This window comes from Rhynchophorus ferrugineus, unplaced genomic scaffold, assembly GCF_030347505.1.
Source record: "Rhynchophorus ferrugineus isolate W39M unplaced genomic scaffold, kcgeb_rfMv2 rfM8, whole genome shotgun sequence".
Lineage (NCBI taxonomy): Eukaryota > Metazoa > Arthropoda > Insecta > Coleoptera > Curculionidae > Rhynchophorus > Rhynchophorus ferrugineus.
The window spans coordinates 842534-862688 of record NW_027472587.1 but is presented as its reverse complement, the minus strand read 5'-3'; the positions used below and the strand labels follow the sequence as shown (position 1 = coordinate 862688).

The 20155-nt window shown below is 31.5% G+C and overlaps 2 protein-coding genes across 7 annotated transcripts in view; one reads left to right on the top strand and one right to left on the bottom strand.

Moving 5' to 3' along the window:
- Positions 1-20155, bottom strand: part of Fdl (fused lobes) — a 219364-nt gene that overhangs the window by 54901 nt on the left and 144308 nt on the right. The gene's annotated exons all lie outside the window — the stretch shown is intronic.
- Positions 1-20155, top strand: part of s-cup (spermiogenesis-related protein stanley-cup) — a 106791-nt gene that overhangs the window by 62156 nt on the left and 24480 nt on the right. The window lies entirely within an intron of this gene.

Here is a 20155-nt window from a genome sequence, read left to right as displayed (position 1 = left end):
ATGATTTTTAACATTTTTAAAAAAAATCTTTATTATGTAGCATTAAAAATACATACAATCCTAAATTTTCACTTTTCTATCACCAACCCCTGCTTTTTAATAATTTTATCATTTTTTATCCCGCTCGATAACATCAATTATTATCACTTGGTCAGGCCAAACGATGTCTATTTGTGGCTTATATTTGAGCACACCATGTTTTTCACACGGACAATTATACGTTGCATGCTCTCGAGTGGGTAAACCATCAAGTTTGTATTTATTAGCTAAAGATGGGCTAACAAAAAATATTGTTCACGCAGTAGCATTACGTTTTCAAAATAAATTCACTTTTCATCGCCCGTTACTATTCGATGCAGAAATAACTTCCGATCATATCTTTGAACAGAATTTCACAGACAACTTTGCAATTTTCCATTTGCTTGTCATTCGATTGATGTGACACCCATTTTCCCATCTTTTGAATGCTCGTTATCGGTTGTTAATCGTTTCTTGGGCCACATTTAACGCATCTGCAATTTTTTCTTAATTTGTGTTGGGTCTTCATCCGTTAACTCTTGCAGTTTCGTCTCTTCGGACGTTTTTGGTCTACCAGAAATTTCTTTATCTTTCGCATCGAAGTTTGAATTTTCGAAGGTTATTTCGATGATATAAGGTTCGAGGCTTTTCCTTTTGATTAAATAACAAAAGTATTGCATGCCGCAAATGCACGTTCAAGCCCAAAACTTTTTGTTTTCAAGGAGATATAAATCTATGACGGTGCTCATTTCTATAATGCGATTGTTTGTTTCAGTTTGTTTATGATGCCTTTTGTGTACGTTCAGCATGTTTGCGTCCTAATTAATATTTTTTGATTCTAATGTATTTTCAGTCTCAGAAGTATAGTGTATTCAGTGTATGTGGGAGAATAAAAAATGAAGAAACACTCCTAGTTAACTAGATTAAGGATGTATGTGTGCCTAGCATTGTTTTTACCAGGTACCTGTACAATCAGTTATACCGAGCTTTGGTACACATTTATACACATATATAGAGCATGCACATATTCAGAAGAAATCATGAAAATATTGCTTACAGTACCCCTAAAATGGGTTCAAATGAGGACATTATGATATGATAAATGATAAAATTATATTGAAGGTAAATGTGATTACATGAATAGATTTAGTGCAAGCCATTCAATATATATTAAGCCAAAGTTTGTTGTTAAAAAGATATTTGTAAAGTGCCAACAATTAAAAACCTAAATATTTTGAAGGGGTTCATTTACTTAAATAAATGTATTTTGGTTTAAGGCTACTTAACCGAGATAGGTTATTATCCGAGATAGGATAGGTTATTGGAGATTTTTTGGGCTTACGCATAGAGCCAGAAAAATTATTTCTTCAAGAAGAATATATTATAGACAAGATGATATCTTATGATTGTTTTATTATATTGTTAATAGATCTTTAAGCTGTCTGTTTAACTCCCATATTTTACCATAATTACCATACAGCGGTAATTTTATATACATATAAATTTTTTGTTTGTTTACTTTTCGGTATGTTTTCTCCATTCTCTAATCCTCTAACCCTCTATATGATGTCAGTAGAATAAGATGACATATGTGTAATAAATCATAACATTACACACTAGAATAAATTAAATATTATATTATATTGATATATTATTGCATTTATTTATTTATATATACATATTTGTGTTTTATCATCCTTATTACATATACAAAATAATGTACATTTGATAAAAGTTGTTAAATATTTTATTTACGTATTTATTACTTACGGTTTAAAAACAATACGATATACTTATCGTGCTAATAACTTATCGGTTAAAAATGGTCATAAAGGAGTTAAGTTTTGTATTAACTTTATGAGAGATTTTAAATTCGCAATAACATCAATTATATGGTGGTATGAAATCTTGTTCACTAGTTGTGACTTTATATATTATAAAGATAATTTTTTTTTAATTAATGTAGATTGCTGGTAGTTTGGGTATATGTTCTCCAAATTTGGTTTACTATATACTGTATAGTATTAAAATATTGTAATTTTTACTAAAGTTTCGTTTCGTTTTCTCCATGTTTTGTTTTATTTTTGTAGTACAAAAAATATCCTTATCCAATAAAGGCTCTAACCTACACAGCCTGGTGGAAAATCGGCCAATGATTGACGGTTTGATGAGATTAGTCCAAATAAATAGATTTGATTGAGAAGTATCAACTAGAATAGAGTGTAAATAAGCATTATTATTTCAGTTGTCTTTGAATGTCATCATCCGAAGTTCATACTTATCCATTATTCACTTATCTTTTTGTTAATTGAACAATATATAAATGTTACTGCAGCAGAAGCACAATTGATTTCTGTATTATCCAAGTCGTGCTCCTGTCGCATAACCAGCCAATGAAATCAAATTGGCTTTTGAAAATAAAAATAGTTGAATAAATAGTAAGGTCTTATTTTTAACTTTGCTATGCTGCCACGTGACATCAGATATACATATATTTTTATATATATTTGATTTTGCACGTAGAAAAGTTTATATATATTCAAGGTGAGTTTACCGTATCGGCATAGTCGATATAGTCTCATAATAGATATAATCGAAAAAATAATTTCAAATACTCGAATGATAATGGTAAATGCAACACGCAGTACGCATTGTTTGTTATACAACATAAGGTGCTGTCATTTATTTTTATCAGCGTTATCTACTCGTGAATCTGTGAAATATTAATGTAAACAACAATTAATCTACGCAACTGTTATATTAACAGTGTTTCATTTAATATTATTGAGTTGTTTGATATATATATATATATATATATATATATATATATATATATGTATATATATAGAAGATACATATGGAACGCTCAAATATCGCTTTCACCTTTTTATAACACACACACACACACTTTAACAAATGTAAGTTGTTTGATTTGAATAAATCTGTTCTCGAAGTCCGTCAAACATTTTTAGAAACTTATGTACTGTTTCGTCATATTTCCATAGTCCTATTTGTCGGTTGTGTCTCTAACGATTTAAAAATGGTTATATGGATGTCAATGATAAAGAAAGATCTGGGGAATCAAAACATTCGAAATCGAACATAATGAATTTTACTTATTCAACGAAAACTTAGTTTAACTTCCCTAAGAACATTCAGACAGCTTATCAGTTGATTAATCATCAATTTCTAGAGCTTTACAAGCAATGAAAAAGAACCAAAATGACGGAAAATCATACTGAATGGTAAGCGGCAATACTGGAAATGCCACTTCGAATAGTTCCATCATTGCAATTTTATTGCAAGTGATAAAAAGTGGGCTACTACGAGAGACTAAAATATAAAATGTCATGGATCAGTCCACAAGAGCCATCTAAATCGACACAGTGGTGGATGAATATTTCGGCCATAATATTAGTGGTGGTATCAGAAAGGTATATTGTATTATGAGCTGCTAAAAGCGAATGAAACTATTACTGCAGATGTCTACTCATGTTAATTAAATAAATTGAACGATGTGCCATTGCAAAAAAAATAGTAATAGCTAGTAATAGATGCAAAGCAATTCTCTTGTATGACAACGTTCGAGTTTCGACAACAAGAGTTGTGAAAGGTACTTGTTTAGCTGGAATAGGATGTTCTGACGCACCCACAGTATTCATCAAACATAGTGCCTACTGATTATCATTTGGTCAGATCAGTAGAGCATCATTTGACTGGTATACCATTTCAAAATGCTGAAAAAGTTCCAAAATGGATCGATGATTGGATCACTGTCAAAACCACTTGGTTTTATTGAATTGACAATGTCTTTTGGCAGAATGATGGGAGGAAATGGTGGAAACTACTGGAAAATATTTAATACTTTACTAAGTTTTCTTAATAAATGCTTTTTAAAATAAAAAATAAGATCAAAACAGATCCAAGCACGTAATATTTTTAAAATATATATAAATTATATGAAATAAAGTTTGCTTGGGACAATAGCAATTAATCTCTTTTTGCGCTAACGGGAAGTGTAGCGAGGTCTAAAGTTCTAAACTAAAACCGACAGATACCTTGAAGACATTCTATGCTTAAATGGCTTTTTACTTACGTAAAAACAAAAATCTACACAAAAGACATTCGAAACGTTCATTGTGAATGTCATAAACACTAGACAAATGAAATGTTCCCATTTAAAATGCCATTTGAGCTTTCTGTACGTAAATAAGTAAGAATAGAACAGCGGGAAAATGTTAAAGAAATACATATGTAACGCTATTTCGTTTATTTTCACTTGTTTTTTAAATGATAGATTTTTTGTGGTGTATATTTGACATATTATATTATTTCAAACTACTATTTTCTAAAATTGAGGTATAAAAATAATATAAAATACATAAAAAAAACGAACATTAAAATCTAATTAATATTAATAAATTCATTAATTAATTTGGATGTGTTTTGTATATTTTTTTGGATAAATTAATCTAGTATGGCCCAATATGTGTCCTTTTTTAAGTACATTTTAATCATAATACGATATTTTTTTGCTAAAAGCGTTTTTGTTTATATTATAAACATATTTATTCCGACATTTATATAAATTATTTATTCGTTCCAAATCATAAGTTTTCTCAAGGTCATCAAAATAGGTATTTCAGTGATGTCCTCTTCATTTGACCCAAATCTATTACCACTCAGCTATTTCTTCAAGTTTGGGAACAAGAAATAGTCACGGGGGGCTAAATTTGAAATAATATTCCTTGTTGACAATTATTGCCTATAACGATGCTCATTCAATATTTGAAATTTCCTATCTTTCTGGTAATCGTCATTGTAAAATGTGCTGCTCCAGTACTGAAGAACAAGAACATTTTGAATAAAACTTGGTTTAATGAAACAATTTCTAAAATCTTTGGCTAAAGATTGTAATTGTTTTAAATATTGGTGTAGAAAATTTCCTCATTTATCAGAGACTGAGCTAGAACAAGTGATTTAAGTTTCTTCCGCAACTAGCTTGATTTTTTTCCCGAAAAAAAGTGAAATGGGTGAAGAGAAGGTGGTGTGAAACGAGTCAAGAGAACAGTTTTATTAGGACGTAACAAACAGGAGACATGGAGTACCATGGACCATGGTCTTGGTGATTTCAAAAAGAATATCTAAATTTATCGCAGTGGCGAAAAGTAACGCAAGAATCTTTATAGAAAAAAGAGGAAGGAAAGGGAAATTTTAGTACTTTAATTTTAGTAATATAAGTAAAAACTGTAACTTAATGAAAAACTATTATGATATCTAAATTTTCTATATCAAAATTTTCTTTTTTTTTTCATTTTCCTTTTTTTTAAGATAATCAATGTCATATTATATTGGAGGTAAGGAACTAATAGCCAATTACAGTGTCAGCACCCTAAAATATATAAAAATTAATTGTTCCAAAAGGTCCTTTTATTGGTCTGTGTACTCGGAAGAAGCAAAGCCCGGCGAGTACGTCGGATGTTATAGACACATTTAAGCACTTTTGTCAACATATTTCAATTTAAATGCATTTTGAATCTCTTGTTTAAAAGAGTTGATTGTGAGATGTAATTATTCCAAATACGGAAAATGATGAATAAATCATTTGATATTCACATTTCCATTATCACATATTCTGTATATAGTTACATTTATATTAGCATCGCTCGTATTTCACGTGGTAGTATCCATTTAAGTGTGAAAATTCAACAGTCAGTTGTTGGAAGGAAATTAAGTTTTTTGTATCTGAAATATTATCAATTTTGCCCATTCTATTACATTAAGCAAATATGGCTGGGCACAATAAACAGTCGCGTATAGATGTATCTATACTAATTATCCCGAAGAGACTGGTTGTATTATTTTGATAAATAAAGCCCAAAGCAGGATTCACTTTTCAATTAAATGATGGCGGCGGCGGTGCATCATTAACTAACTTATTATCCACAACAATGGAGGTATTATGAAGGTTTTACGTCTATGTTCGTAGATATTTTGGGATAATATTATATTAATATGTATACAATATTGTGAAGTTTTGTCTAACTAACTCATAAAATCAATGATTCTAATATAGAATTTACCTTTGATGATTTTTTGAATAGCACAGGTTTTATCAATATATATATATATATATATATATATATATATATATATATATATATATATATATATATATATATATATATATATATATATATAGTATTATTATAGTATTAGTATATTACTTATTTTGCATATATACAAATATATTTTAATTAGAAATGGTTGTCATATACTGTAGGATTATGAGTAAATTAGAAATTATTAATAAATAGTATAACGTACTATACTTATTTACATTTTGCTGTGTGTTTATGTTCTTTAATTTATTAGGAAGCTTAGGTTTTCTTCGTTTCAGTTGAAAGCAGTAAATTGAAGTAGTTTCAAAAATTACAGTAAAATTACGTAAGTTTCATTCAATTATTTGTAATTGTTAGTTACTATTTATTCTACGCACTTCACTGTTATCGTTCACATTTAACTGATTCGGATTCGAAATGCATTGGGATACACTCAAATATTTTATAACTTCTTAGTAGTAATATTTTAAGTTATCTCTTAATACGTTTTGAAACAATTAACATTTAGCATTTAAAATTTTTACATTTTGGTATTTCACTAATAATGACTACCTCATAGATGAATTTTATATGATTAAATAAACCTAATTATCTAACCTCGATTTATGTGGTAGTATTTTAACACTTTATTTTGTTATTTCATAATGAAGTCTACGTTAAATTACCTCATAGATGTATTTCATATGATCAAATAGATCTAAGAATGTAACTGGTGTGCCAGTACATTGTACATTAATCAATACTTGTGGCTTTATTCAGTTCACGAAGAATGCCCAATGATCATCAGGAGAATTTCGAACATACTTTTACCTTTTCCTAAATTTTTTCTTATCTTTTTCGAATTTCATATAAATGGTAAGGTTCATTGGAACTATATACTTGGAACTACTAGTATATAATATTATATACTACTATATAATAATAGGAACTTATATAATAGGCTTTCACAACATTTCGAGCAAATTGGCTCAGTGATAACCTGATAGATCATATCAAAAAATATTTAACTTTCAGTCCACTATTTTATTCTTCCACTCCTTTAAAGAATTCTTCCTTCTGAATTAGCAATTATAGTTTCCATTCCGGGTGTCGTCACGCCAACAGTGCTCGGTCGCATGATGATTCTTTTGTGTCAGTATTTACTAGCATGAGGTTGATAACCTTATAATTTAAAATTAGAAAATAACATTCAAAATATTTTCTATTTTAACTTAGATTATTTTGCTATTTTCATTTTGATTCCGCACATTTACGTTCATGAACATGATTTGATGTTTAAAACTTAAATGGCAGAAAGTACTTTTTACCGTTTGCTTTTAAAATAGCTGACATTTCTTGCGGAATAGATTTGTATTGTCTGAATAGTTTTTAATGGAATTTTGTCCCATTCATGTACCAAATCATCTGCAAATTGCGTCAATAATGTTGCAGATGGAAATATACTCCTCATACGTTGCTTTAAAACTGACCATAATGGTTGAATTATGTTAAGGTTTGCCGATTATGTTGACTAGGGAAGATGTTTAATCATATTCTGATTCTCTAAAAATTATAACTGAACCTTTTTGAACTTGGAATCTGGTAGTGTTTGGGGGCAATATGTTAGTTATAGTAAGGAGTACATCATTGAGGACATCGAGTTAATCATTCCTTGTAATCTGGTTAGTGATGAAAATGAGAGGACCAACTGAATACCACAATATTGCGACCCAAATCATAACGGAACCTTCCCATTCTTGATTGTAGGAAACTGGCAGTTCGGATCGTAGCTTTCTTTTGGGGTTCTCCATACACAAACCCAAGCGTTTGTAGGAAATAATGTAAACGATGATTCATAGGACCATACAATGACCAAGTTCCAGGTTTTATGATCGTTGCACCACTTCTTTCGCAGCTTAACGTTGGCTTCCATTATAAACAGTTTCGCAATCGCAGCACCCGCTGTACTATTCTTGATGAAGCAGTATTACTCAAGAGAATGTTGAGTTCTGTAATCACTGTAGCTGTAGTTTCTGTGTGTAGAATATTGCATAGTATTCGTGTTGCTCAAGTAGCTATATTTCCGAAGAGCAGTAGAATTCTTAAAAATCCTTTAAGGATTTTTTAAAAATCGATTATTTTAAATACAAACATTCTTTTAACAAAAATCAGATCAGTTATTCGCCAATTTATTGGTCATTATCCCAATAAAAAATCGATATCACTCATTTTAGATGACTTATTGACGAATAGCGACGAACGCTATGCTCATAAAAATCCTTGAACTACTTCATTAAGTTTAGTACCTATTACCTTTGCCTCATAACAATCAATACCCCCGTCGTAATCCCGAAGAGATAAACACCAATCTCCGTTTAATATAGGAGAACTTTACCGGAAAAATTGTCCGAGAGATAAATATTTGTTTCCCGTTGATTGACTTATTTATGGCGGAGGTTCTGGTGGAGAGAGAGCGCGAAGAAATGTAGGCCACACCGAATAGTTTCACCTACATCCACCGAAACTTTTATTTAACGTTTTCCCTCGATGGAAACTTTTTGAACTCTGCTCCAGTCGAACTGTCATATCGTGGCGGTTAGACGGTAAATTTCTTCAGCGTTTTCGACGTGGTTCCTTATCGATAAACCGACAAAGACAGAAATGGAATTTCGGGAAGTTCGGCCGAGGATTGCGGTTAAGCTCGGATAAATTAGGTTAATGCAAATGTTGGGATAGTTTGGAGGAGTTACTGCGATAGTTATGACGATAGAGAATAGATGTATATTGTTTTCGGCAATGTTATGGTGAGTGTAGACGTATCCCTGTCTGGTTAGGGGTTCAGTTTAGTGAAAATAACCAAGTTGGGATGAGATCTTCATTAATTTTCTTGGTATTTTCGAAATTATAAGTTGACGAGTACAAGTTATTGTTTTTAAATTACATACCATAATAGGAAAGGTATAAATATAGTGTAGGCCGCGATAAAATTCACATTTTAAAAGAATTGCCACTGTCTGTCATTAAAATGTCACTGTTTTGAAGAAAGCCTCAATAGACAATATGCGATAAGTGATTGGAATGATACTGGAGAGACCCGCAATTAAAGAATGCGCTTTTAAACATAGGGATGTAGGAAGATCCGAAAAATACTAGTATACACACGTACACATGTATTTACTAAACATGTACTCGGAAAATCCCTTTATATTTCATAAATGGTGCAGTCGATGGGATTCCGGGGAAATATTGTTGGAATTCCTTCAGTTAACAGGAATCAAATTAATTAAGAAAAAAATAATTTTATCAAGAAAAGAAGACAGGTTAACGTTGGATTGGCAATCGTTCTTCAGCTACTTGAAGCATTTCTTTTATAGTTTAGTGTAGCTTGGGTGAAAGTATCGCAGCTTAAACTGAAAGGTCTGAAAAGGTACATTGAAGGTGCTAAAAGACACCTAGCCATAAAATATTTTATTTAGGAAGTATCCAAGGTTGAAAAATGGTCTGGTATGCGGATTTCTGGTACAAGCGTCAATTCAGGATGTAAGGCTATCAAAGTTGGCCTGAAATTGTTATGAACTAATATAGTGTACTAGAGTTTAGACAGTAGTTCGGTACGGTAGTTCAGTTTTTCAACCATTGAATATTGGACTCTGAAGTCACCATGGAAATTTGGATTGACATAGTGATATTTTGAAGATAATTGAAGACAAACTAGCGGATCAAGGTACAGACAATACCATATCCATATTGACATTTTTGAAAGAGAATATTGGATTTTGGTGTTCCAAAAATCTAGTATATATAACTCAATCATTTCATATTACTAAATATGTAGCAATCAAGAGATATTGCTAATAAACTAAATAATAATTATATCAAATAAGAAACATGGATAAATGTTGTTTTTTATTATTTTTATATATTAGTCGAACCGATTTTTATTATTCGTAGTTAATAATGTTCATTTTGTAATAGAGTAATAATCATATTCTGTAAAACGTCGATTACAATAATTTATATAGCAATAATTACTTTTAGCCTGATGTCAATGTTCTTCAGATATTGAATTCATTAAATATCTTATAATTCAATGTGTATTCATTTGGCCACGCTGGCTTCAAAATTTATTTATATAATAAAAATCTCTTATGGAGTGATAATTTGAATTTTCTTCCAAGAAATCATCACAATTTGTGAGCTCCACTTAAGGTTCCGCTCGTTTCTTTTTAATATGTTCTTTCTATTTTAGTTAATATATAGTTAGATAGATCGGGCACATTAATTTGTAGTTTCATTTATTTCCTTTTCGTATAAAATTGATATAATTGACGCGTTTCAATAATTATATGTGGATATACAATACGAACAGTGAATACCATATAAAAAGTAAAGCTGACCACATCGTCTGCTTGTATGGCCAGAATTCATAGGTATTGGAGGTTGCCTCTATATGGGTGCTTTTTAATTTATTAATTTTATGAATTTGTAGTACATATTGTATATATATTAAAACTTTCCTCACATTTCTTAGTAAGCGCCATATTCTTAAAAAGCAGGAAAATTTTTGGGTTACGCTATTAATACATTGATAATTATATATGAATTACTTATAATATAAAATATATAATTTTTTAAAAGAAATGTAATATTGTGATACTTTTGAACCTTCAATATATAAATTATATTTTATAAGCTAGATCGATCAGTAAGTTTTAATAACAAAAGAATAAGCGTTTGTTGTGATCAAAGATCATTCATATAATCTTTATTGATTTTTCTTGAGAATGTTTTAAAAAGCAGAATTTGCCTGGTTTGGACCCACATTTAGTTTGAATTCCGAAATGGAGTCTTTGGCTCAAACCTACCAACTGAATATTGATCGCCTTAGACACTATCCCAAAAGACATTCATAACGAAGTCATAACCAGCCTGATTACTAACCTGATTGGGATAGTTATACCTTGTCAGGTTTTATTGACCTACCAAGCCAGTTTAAAGAAAGAAATGTTTTGAATCTTATAATTAAAACTTTGAAAATGGATCAAAACAAAATCATTTATTATTCAACCTCAATTTATAGGAGAATTTTAATAAAAATATCGAAATTTGATCATTGAAAGAACGAATATTACTGATAATGCAACATTGATAAAAAACAAGACAGAAAACCAGGAACGATCTCGACTAAACATAGAGTAACTTAACTGGAAAGATAAAAAAGTAAAAGGAACGTGGAAATCCTCGCGATATATGTTTCCTTCTTCGTAACTAATTTATTTATGATGAAACAGATCCCACAAAAGAGAAAAAGAAACCTATGGGAAATTATTTATATTCAAATATCAGTATTTGGGTACGTAGATACTGTTATTTCCGCAAATGTCGAGACATTTCTGAATGAAAATTGATAAATAGAAAAATGACATTTAGATGCACAGGATAGAAACTTATAGTGGTATGTTAAGTTTTAGTATCAGAATGCTATAAGCTTCTAGTTATTTTTATTTTCTTATAACAAAGGAAATCTGTGTTAAATTTGCGGATTAGCTAATAATAAATAATAAGAGATCAAGATAATTTAAAGGAAAGCTTTTTAATTTCTGTTAATTTAACGGATGAACCAATAGATGAACACCAAAAAATTAATAACACCAAAAGATTGTTTTTATTAATTTTTAAAAACATTTATACATTAAACTGTGGAAATACATCTACCAGGTGGTCGGATCTACAAATAATCGATTAGTTGCTGTATTTGGCAATTTTCTTGTAAGCGACGTCTGATGCATTTGCACTAGGAAACTCTGCTATTATTTTGCAAAATATTCTTTTGCTCCTCCTAGAAGTTTGTGACAAATCAATATCTTGATACGACTACTCAACAACGTTTAGTTCTATGATATTCTCGTAATATACATATAGTCTATCCAAAGCTGATGTGTAATCGCCATTTGTAAATTCGTTTTAGAATCAGACAATATTTTCCTTGTCATTTTATTCTAGTTAAAAAGAGATACAATGCTGTCTGATACGTTTGTATATGTAACCGAACCAGCCTGTCAAAGTCGTCCGTTTATCAAACGTATTCTTCAAAACAATAGTGAATAGAGGTTATAAACCGGCAAATGTTGTCTTAACGCTTTGCTTGTTTAGATAAATTTCAAATCGCTGCTTATTGTTACCCTGATTAAAAGTGCCGATGCGAGGCAGAACAGATTGCTTCTCTAATCAGTTACTTCGAACGGGAACTAGATAATGGAGACCCCCGCTTGTCATACAATTCGTTAGAAAGGTAAGCATTTTTACTGTAAAAATTTGCTGCAGTTCTTATTGAAAATATTTCAGCGTGTTGCAGCTGTATTTGAATATTAGTATGGACATGGTCACCGAAATACTTACAAAAGTGAAAAACATAATCTTGGATTCACCGAAAAGAAACCTAATTATTTCAGAGGAAACTGTTAGTCTGAAAAGTATGAAAGAGGTCTAATGGACCTTTCAGACATTGCTCTTAAAATAAATCTAGCTTAAAAGAAACAATTCTTAAAAGTATATAATCAAATCAAAAAATTATTATTTCAATTTGTGTTTTTAGATGAGACGTAGATATTTCAGAATTGGACCAATATACCCAACGGTTACTCAAGGCACGATGATTATAAAAATAGTGTTAAGACAACTAAAGTTGATGGAAAAAGGTAGTCATAATATTTATTAATAATTCATTGCAGATATGGTGCTATATATTGGAAACAGGAAAGGTTAACAGCACCTTTGGTTTGGATGACCTCGATCAGATACATTGAAGAAGAAATTATATATTGTAGGAAATCGTATTCTAAGAGGGTGAGAGATTTATGTCCATTAGATATGTGTATAATTGTTCAGATTATACATATGCGAGGAGAGAAAAAATACAAACTGTTTTACAGATATGGCAAATGCATTCGAGAGAATTCAGTGATTATTTTTATCAAGAATGGTGTCCACATGTAATAGCAGGAGAAATAAAAAATACAGTGATATCAAAATATCTTGATAAGGAAACACATCAACGAATGAAACAAGAATTAAACGTAAAAAGGTAAATATGCTTTCTAATGAGAGTAAAAAACACTATTTGGATATGTAATTATTAATTAGGTACATTAAGTCTCCAGGGGATATCACTACATAAAAATCGCGCCTAGAACTCTACATCCTGGGAGGTGTGGGAAATAGTTCAATGTAAATATAATAAAATAATTCTAACCTATAAATTATTGAGGCTGTATAATTAATTGTAGTCTAAATTATTTGATAGTATATGCATTAGATGTACTATGTTAAATTAAACTATATATATTTGATAAAATTTTTGTTTCATTATTTTATTTAAACTAGAATTTTGTTGCACTAAAACTCAGAACATAGTGACGTTTTGACGTCATAAATTTATATGACGTATGTTTATACCAACTGGATAGACTGCAATTGAATATGAGTACACTACAGCTCATGGATTTCACCATAAATTTAATAAAAAAAACCTACACATTTGGCATGTTGATGCCACAAATTTTACTCCTTCAAGCAAAATAAAACATTTTATAATATTTACAACACAAATACTAAGAAATTCACTATTATCGTTTATAACTAACAGCTAGATTATTTGTACATTGACTTAGCTGTCAGGTGTTCCAATATCGGAAAAAGAAATTCATCATAAATTGAAATGATAGAATATAGAAAATATAAAATGTGAGTTGTTTTTTTCCTAGAGGGGGAAAATTCTTGATGTGTACGCGAGAGTGTCTTTAGAAGAAATAATTTTGAGTTATATAGGACTGCCTATCATCTGGAGAATACATGTATACTAGAACCTCCTTTCCTACCGTCTCTTTTGGGCACTTGCTGATATATCTCTGGCTTGAAAATGGAACTCGACGAAGAGAAACCGTTTGAGGCGTCAGGATTTATGTGGGTTTGACTATTGTCTGAACAAGTAGTGGAAAATTCCGCATATTTGGAAAGATGACTAAAAAAATAAAGAAACCGTGAAAATATAACAAACTGATTTAATGGGACCGTAGAAATAGCGAAGTACAAGAGGACACCATAAAATGATGAATGATAGCAGAATACAAATGTAATTTGTGTCTCTAAAACAGCTCAGAAGTGCTTTTATGGTGATTTTTTAATTTAAGAGATATGAAGTATATGAAAAGTTTATTTTTCACTCATGTGTTTCGTTCATGTAATCAGGAATATCTATCAGCGTAAAATTAAATGTGTAGTGTATTATTAAATTAGACTGTTTTGTCACTTACATACATGAAATAACAGTTTTCCACTTAGTATTATTAAGTTATTTTGTGTATACGGACAACACTCTTGGAGTAGTCATAATCTTATTTTGATCATCATTTTGTTATTTGATTTAAAGAAATCTGCTACCGAAGCCGCGAAACACTTATAGAAACTCACGATAATATTTAAATAGTATAAAAAATAATTTTGATGTCAATAAGAAAGAATGACCTGCACGACCAACAGCTTAAACTTTCAAAAAGCTTTCAGACAATTTAGCAGTTGATAAATTAAATGTTTACAGATGCCTACATGAAGAGACCATTTCAAGATCATGATTTCATTGCTCCTTAAGCAAAAACGAAGGGTTTCCTATGGCGATTTGCGATGAAAAGTTTATTTACTACGACAATCGTAAACTGTAAACAGTCATGGATTAGTCCAAGAGAGCTATCCACGCTGACATCGAAGCAAAATATTCAAGTCTATAAAGTGTTGTTGTTTATATGGAGGAAATAGTAAGTTGTATTGTACTATGAGCTATCAAACCCGAATGAAACTGATATTACAGATGTCTACTGACGTTAAATATATTAATTGAATGACATATTTTTACAAAAAAAAAAGACTGGCTATAGGGAATAACAGACGCAAAATAATCATCTTGCATGACAACGCTCGGTCATACGTTACAGAAGTTGAGAAGGATACACTGTTGCTGCAGTTCGAATGGGAAATTCTGCCTCACCCAGCGCACTGGCCAGACATGGCGTCCTCTGATTACCATTTGTTCAGATCGATAAAGCATAGCTTGTCTGGCCATATGGTTTCGAAATACTGAAGAAGTGCGAAAATGGATCGATGATTAAATCGATGACAGAAAGTTGGGAACAAGTTGTGGACTTTTTAAAGTGGCAAAATAATCAGAATACTTGGAAGTACCCAATCTTATATGTTTCAGATAATATTATCTATCTATACGACCTTTTCAATCTTATGACGTAAAACATTCACTGTTTCGCAATGTGAAGAATACTCAAATTATTATTGACCATCATGATCATTTAACTTTTGTTAGAATGCAAAAATAGCCGTAGTGAGTAGCCTAGCCTTTAAAATTATTTACCACATTCCTTTTGGACTTTTAAGTTATAAACGGTTTTGCATTATTGAAACGTTCCTAGAAAATCCGTTAATTCATGATAATGTATCGAGGTTTTTATTCAATTGACTGTCGATCGTCCATTTCCGTCTGGAAATATCGTCATGATGTAGGTGGTTGGGGTTAAAAATGATAAATTTATCAAATTCGTGCACGAGTTGATGACCGCTATTTAGACTATAAAAACTACCATAGTTACTCTTCGCGCCGTTCTAATTCCGTTGACGTCAGTTTATTGTGGCCGCTTCGTTCTGGACAGAAAATAAAACCAGCATATTGATTATTTCTGGAAACCCTTTGGGTTCAATTCAGTCCTAGCGGAACTAACGGCTCGGGCGTAGCGACGACCGGACACCGTTCTTTTTATTTTAAATTACGAACGGGGTGACATTTTTTCAATTGTTTCAGTTGTGCCCCATTTTATTCGTTTATTTTCTTCTTCTTTTTTTCTATTCGGGCTACTCTCTGTCTCTCGGTTTATGGCTTATTAGTTTGAGTAAAAAGAAGAAGTTCTTGGTACAAGAAGACTGAACTATATGTGACAAGGTAACAGTCTATAAATATAAAAGCTAAAACTTCTACTTTCTTTTTAAATTTTTTTTTCTTACATTGTTACTAGTCGTTGCCGACTAAGCTATTAATATAGCAATTAGCATAGCAAGCAATTAGTATAGCAATATATAATATAGCAATTATATTAATATAGCAGACTAAGCTATAAAGCAATTTACCTTTACAATAACTTAAGTCAGAGTATATATCTAGGAGGACCCATCGGCCCTATCTCTAATAATATTTATGTATTAACACTGCTGTTTTCTATTAAACGCACCTTTGGACCTTACAAAGATCAAATGGTTTGATTCTTTTGATACTATATCCTGTTGTGGTGTTATCCAATAGTTGACATGAAAATGGATGTTTCCTTACGATTCTCCTTATTTTCTGAGTGATATTCGGTATCTGAAGGTCTTGGCGTAAGTGATCAGCACTGGGGTATCTGGAGCCCCTAAATTATTTCTCTTTGGACTTTGTTATGGAAAACTTGTATTTATATAACTTTTCGCGGAACATCCCCATAATTGAAGTCCGTTTGTACATATATATTTCAATATTTGCTTGTATAATAGCTATTTATTATGTACTGTTGTGGCTATATGGATTTTTTTCATTAATTACATCTTACGATAGATAAGCTTAGTACAATCTTAATTTACAAATTAATTTAGCACTGCTGTTGTGTTGTACTTGTACTAATTCACAAGCAAGGCGAGTATGGGATCAGTACATCAGTATGTATTTTCTAAATTAAAATAAAACTAATCTACTTAAGCCAAAGTTAAAAATACACTTATACACTAAACAAGTTCGTGTGCCTTGGTTCGCTTCAATCTTTCAATTTCCTGCATGTTGTCCAGTAGCTGTGATTTAACAACTTTAATTCATATTTTAAGGCGAAATCGTGGATCACTTTGTGTATCCATTTGATTGGTTATGTAGTGATAAGTATTGATAATTAACCGTAGAACTTAGGAAGCGCTGTTTTGGGTGCCTTGGATTACTAGTTCGTTTGATATTTTATTGCACCCCATAGGTCAAAATTGGCTTTATGATTGACTGATAAACCAATCTCATTGATTTTAGGTCAAGTTGAGAGTATCTTCCGACTAATTAAGATTAGACTTAAGGTCTAATCTGCTCTGCTTTTAGTCTAATATGATGTTTCCAGTACCATCGAGATATATTTCGAGGTATTTAGCTGATTCTACTTGAGAAATCGGCAATCCGTCAAGTGATACAATTAGGTTTTTTTCATTTTGTCACAACGCACAATTAACATGGATAGATTTGGAGCTATTTGCTATATGTAATGGTAATATTAATTATTGTTATTGGTGTTTGTGCGGTCTGATTATACATCAGTCACTCAATTACTACTAAGTTATTTAATAGGTTCTTGTAGCACCATCTATTCGTGACAAGTGGAACTTACTATAAACTTTTGTAGGAATTGAATATAAACATTTATAAAAAAAGATCTAGTTTACATAAGAAAATATCATTATATTAATCTTCAATAGGCAATAATTCAAAATTAAAAAATACAACAATAGGTACTAACATTTATTCTTCTTCCTTTCTTAATTATTATCTCTCTCTCTCTCTCTCTCTGTGTGTGTGTGTGTCTCTTTCTCACTAGTTATATTTCTTACTTTCCTTTGTATTTATCTCTGTTCATTGGACATGTCCTCGTTAATATACTATGTTTCTGATTAGGCTAGTAGCTACTTTTTTATTTTTCATTATTTCTTCTTTAACATTATTATTTTTTAACTTTATTAGACAAGTATTTTCTCCCAATTTTCGGAAATATTTTAATAATATTTCTAGGTCCAATAAGCGTTTAAGGAATGTATATATGTTTTTTAAAATTTATTATTAGTATTTCAAATACTTTTAGTATTTCAAAAAAAGGTAGGGTGACGAATATTCAGATTTATAACCCATATACGTGGGTGTATTATAAGGTAGTATCCTTGTATCGATATTGTATTTATTCTATACTAGTGATATTCCTAAATGTGAACTGGTAAAAATGTCACGAACTTTACAGAATTTCATATACAAAGAAATAAACTCTAAGTGATAATTGATTCTGTATACAATATACTTGGGCATACCAAACTTGATTGCTTGACTGCTGATGACTGCACACACTTGTCAAACAAACTGTGGGAAGCACATGTTAAATAGAAACGAGCAAAACTCGTGAGAAAATGTGAGATGTGGTTGTTGTTTGGACGACAATCCGAATTAGCACTATATAATAAATTGTTATTTTGAAGCCAGTGTGGACCTACGTTGTACAGCTATGGGGCTGCATAAAGAAATCCAATATCAACATGATCCAAAATTACTAAAACAAAGTTCTTCGCAGTATTGTCAACGTCCTATGGAATATTAAAAATGAAGACCTCCACAAAGATTTAAGGGTATCAACGGTCAGCGAAGAAATTAAACGATTTGTGACAAAGGACCAAGAAATATTGTGTGAATATTAAAACGTCGAAGTGCTCTAACGGCGCCACAGTAGTGGAGGCTATGTGGAGTGGAACCATCAAATGCTAGTTCGTTTAAAACTGAATTTAGATTTGGACTTTAAAAGCAATATCAAGCAAAAATCACTAGCTAGATAGTTGTAGTTAATACCTATATTTCAATGCCATAAGCTTTTAAATTTGAAAAAAAAATGTTAAATTAGGCTTAAATGTTAAATTGTTTAGTTAGACTAGGCGATAATTGATAACCTTCTTTGACCTTTTTGTTTCGAATTAGTTGGAAAAATGTTGTCGTCAATACCGGTTACCATCTTGATTCGTCTTTTACTGAATCTATAACTAAATGAAAAACTAAGTTTTAACTTTAAAAAAGTTGCAGAAGAAGCATGGAAACAACTTGTAAAACCCACAACATCCAACATCAAGAGCAATTTTCTATAATTTTTTAAAATATTCTCTTATATTTTTGAATACACATATATTTGCAGCTGACAGTGTTTCCTGGTAAATTCAAAACTTGCGATAATTTCGTACATTCTTTGACACTCGATCTAATGTAAGCAATTCTAGTTTGTAAAGGGCTTGTGAACAAGTACTGAATGAGAGAACATTGTCCTTACCTTATTCGGTCAAAGTTCTGTCAACTTCTACACTCTTACCCTGGTCTCAAGCACATATATATCGATGGCTCCAAATCTCACAGTAGTGCCTTTGTGGTGGATAACCGGGCATTCAATTTCAAGCTCCCTGAACAGGGTTCAATATTGACTGCTTTGCGATATTCAAAGTTTTATCCTACATTACAACAGAATGTTTCAAAGAATGGGTAATCCTTACCGATTCCCGAATTTTCCTCGAACGTGCCCTGAGACAGAAATTCAACCATCCACTGGGCACCGATTCACTCTCAATCATCTGTACCCTCTATCTGAATGGGATCAATACAAGTTTACTGTGGATCCCTTCTCACGTTGGCATATCAAGAAATGAGCGCGTGGATAGTGCGGCTCAATCGGCAGCCTCCTCTCCCCTCGCCATTCCAAATATTTGTATCCATACTGACACTTTGTCCCATTCGTTTCGTATTTCATCAAGAGTGAGGTACAATGTCGTTGGGCCCAGGAGATCAACCACAACAGGGTCTTTCAGGTTAAAGCTTTTTCTCCTTTCTTCACGATCCTTCCCTTCGTCATCATGCGGTAGCTTTGAATCGACTGAGATTGGGTCACTGTCGTTTCTCGCACGGTCACTTGATGACTTCGAACCCACCCACTCACAGTGAGTTTTGTCACCTTGCCCTTATTTCAGTGTGCCATACACTAAACGAGTGTCCACGACTCAGATTAGAGCTGGCTGCATATATGGGCTGCAAAACTGTATAGAAATTCCTTAACAGGAGAAAAGATAGACAGACTACTCGGATTTCTACGAGAAATCAATTTTTTCATCAAGATGACTGTCGCTGAGCAAATAACCATTACCACTTCGGTATGGATACTAGTGTGTGCTGTCTGGATAGATTC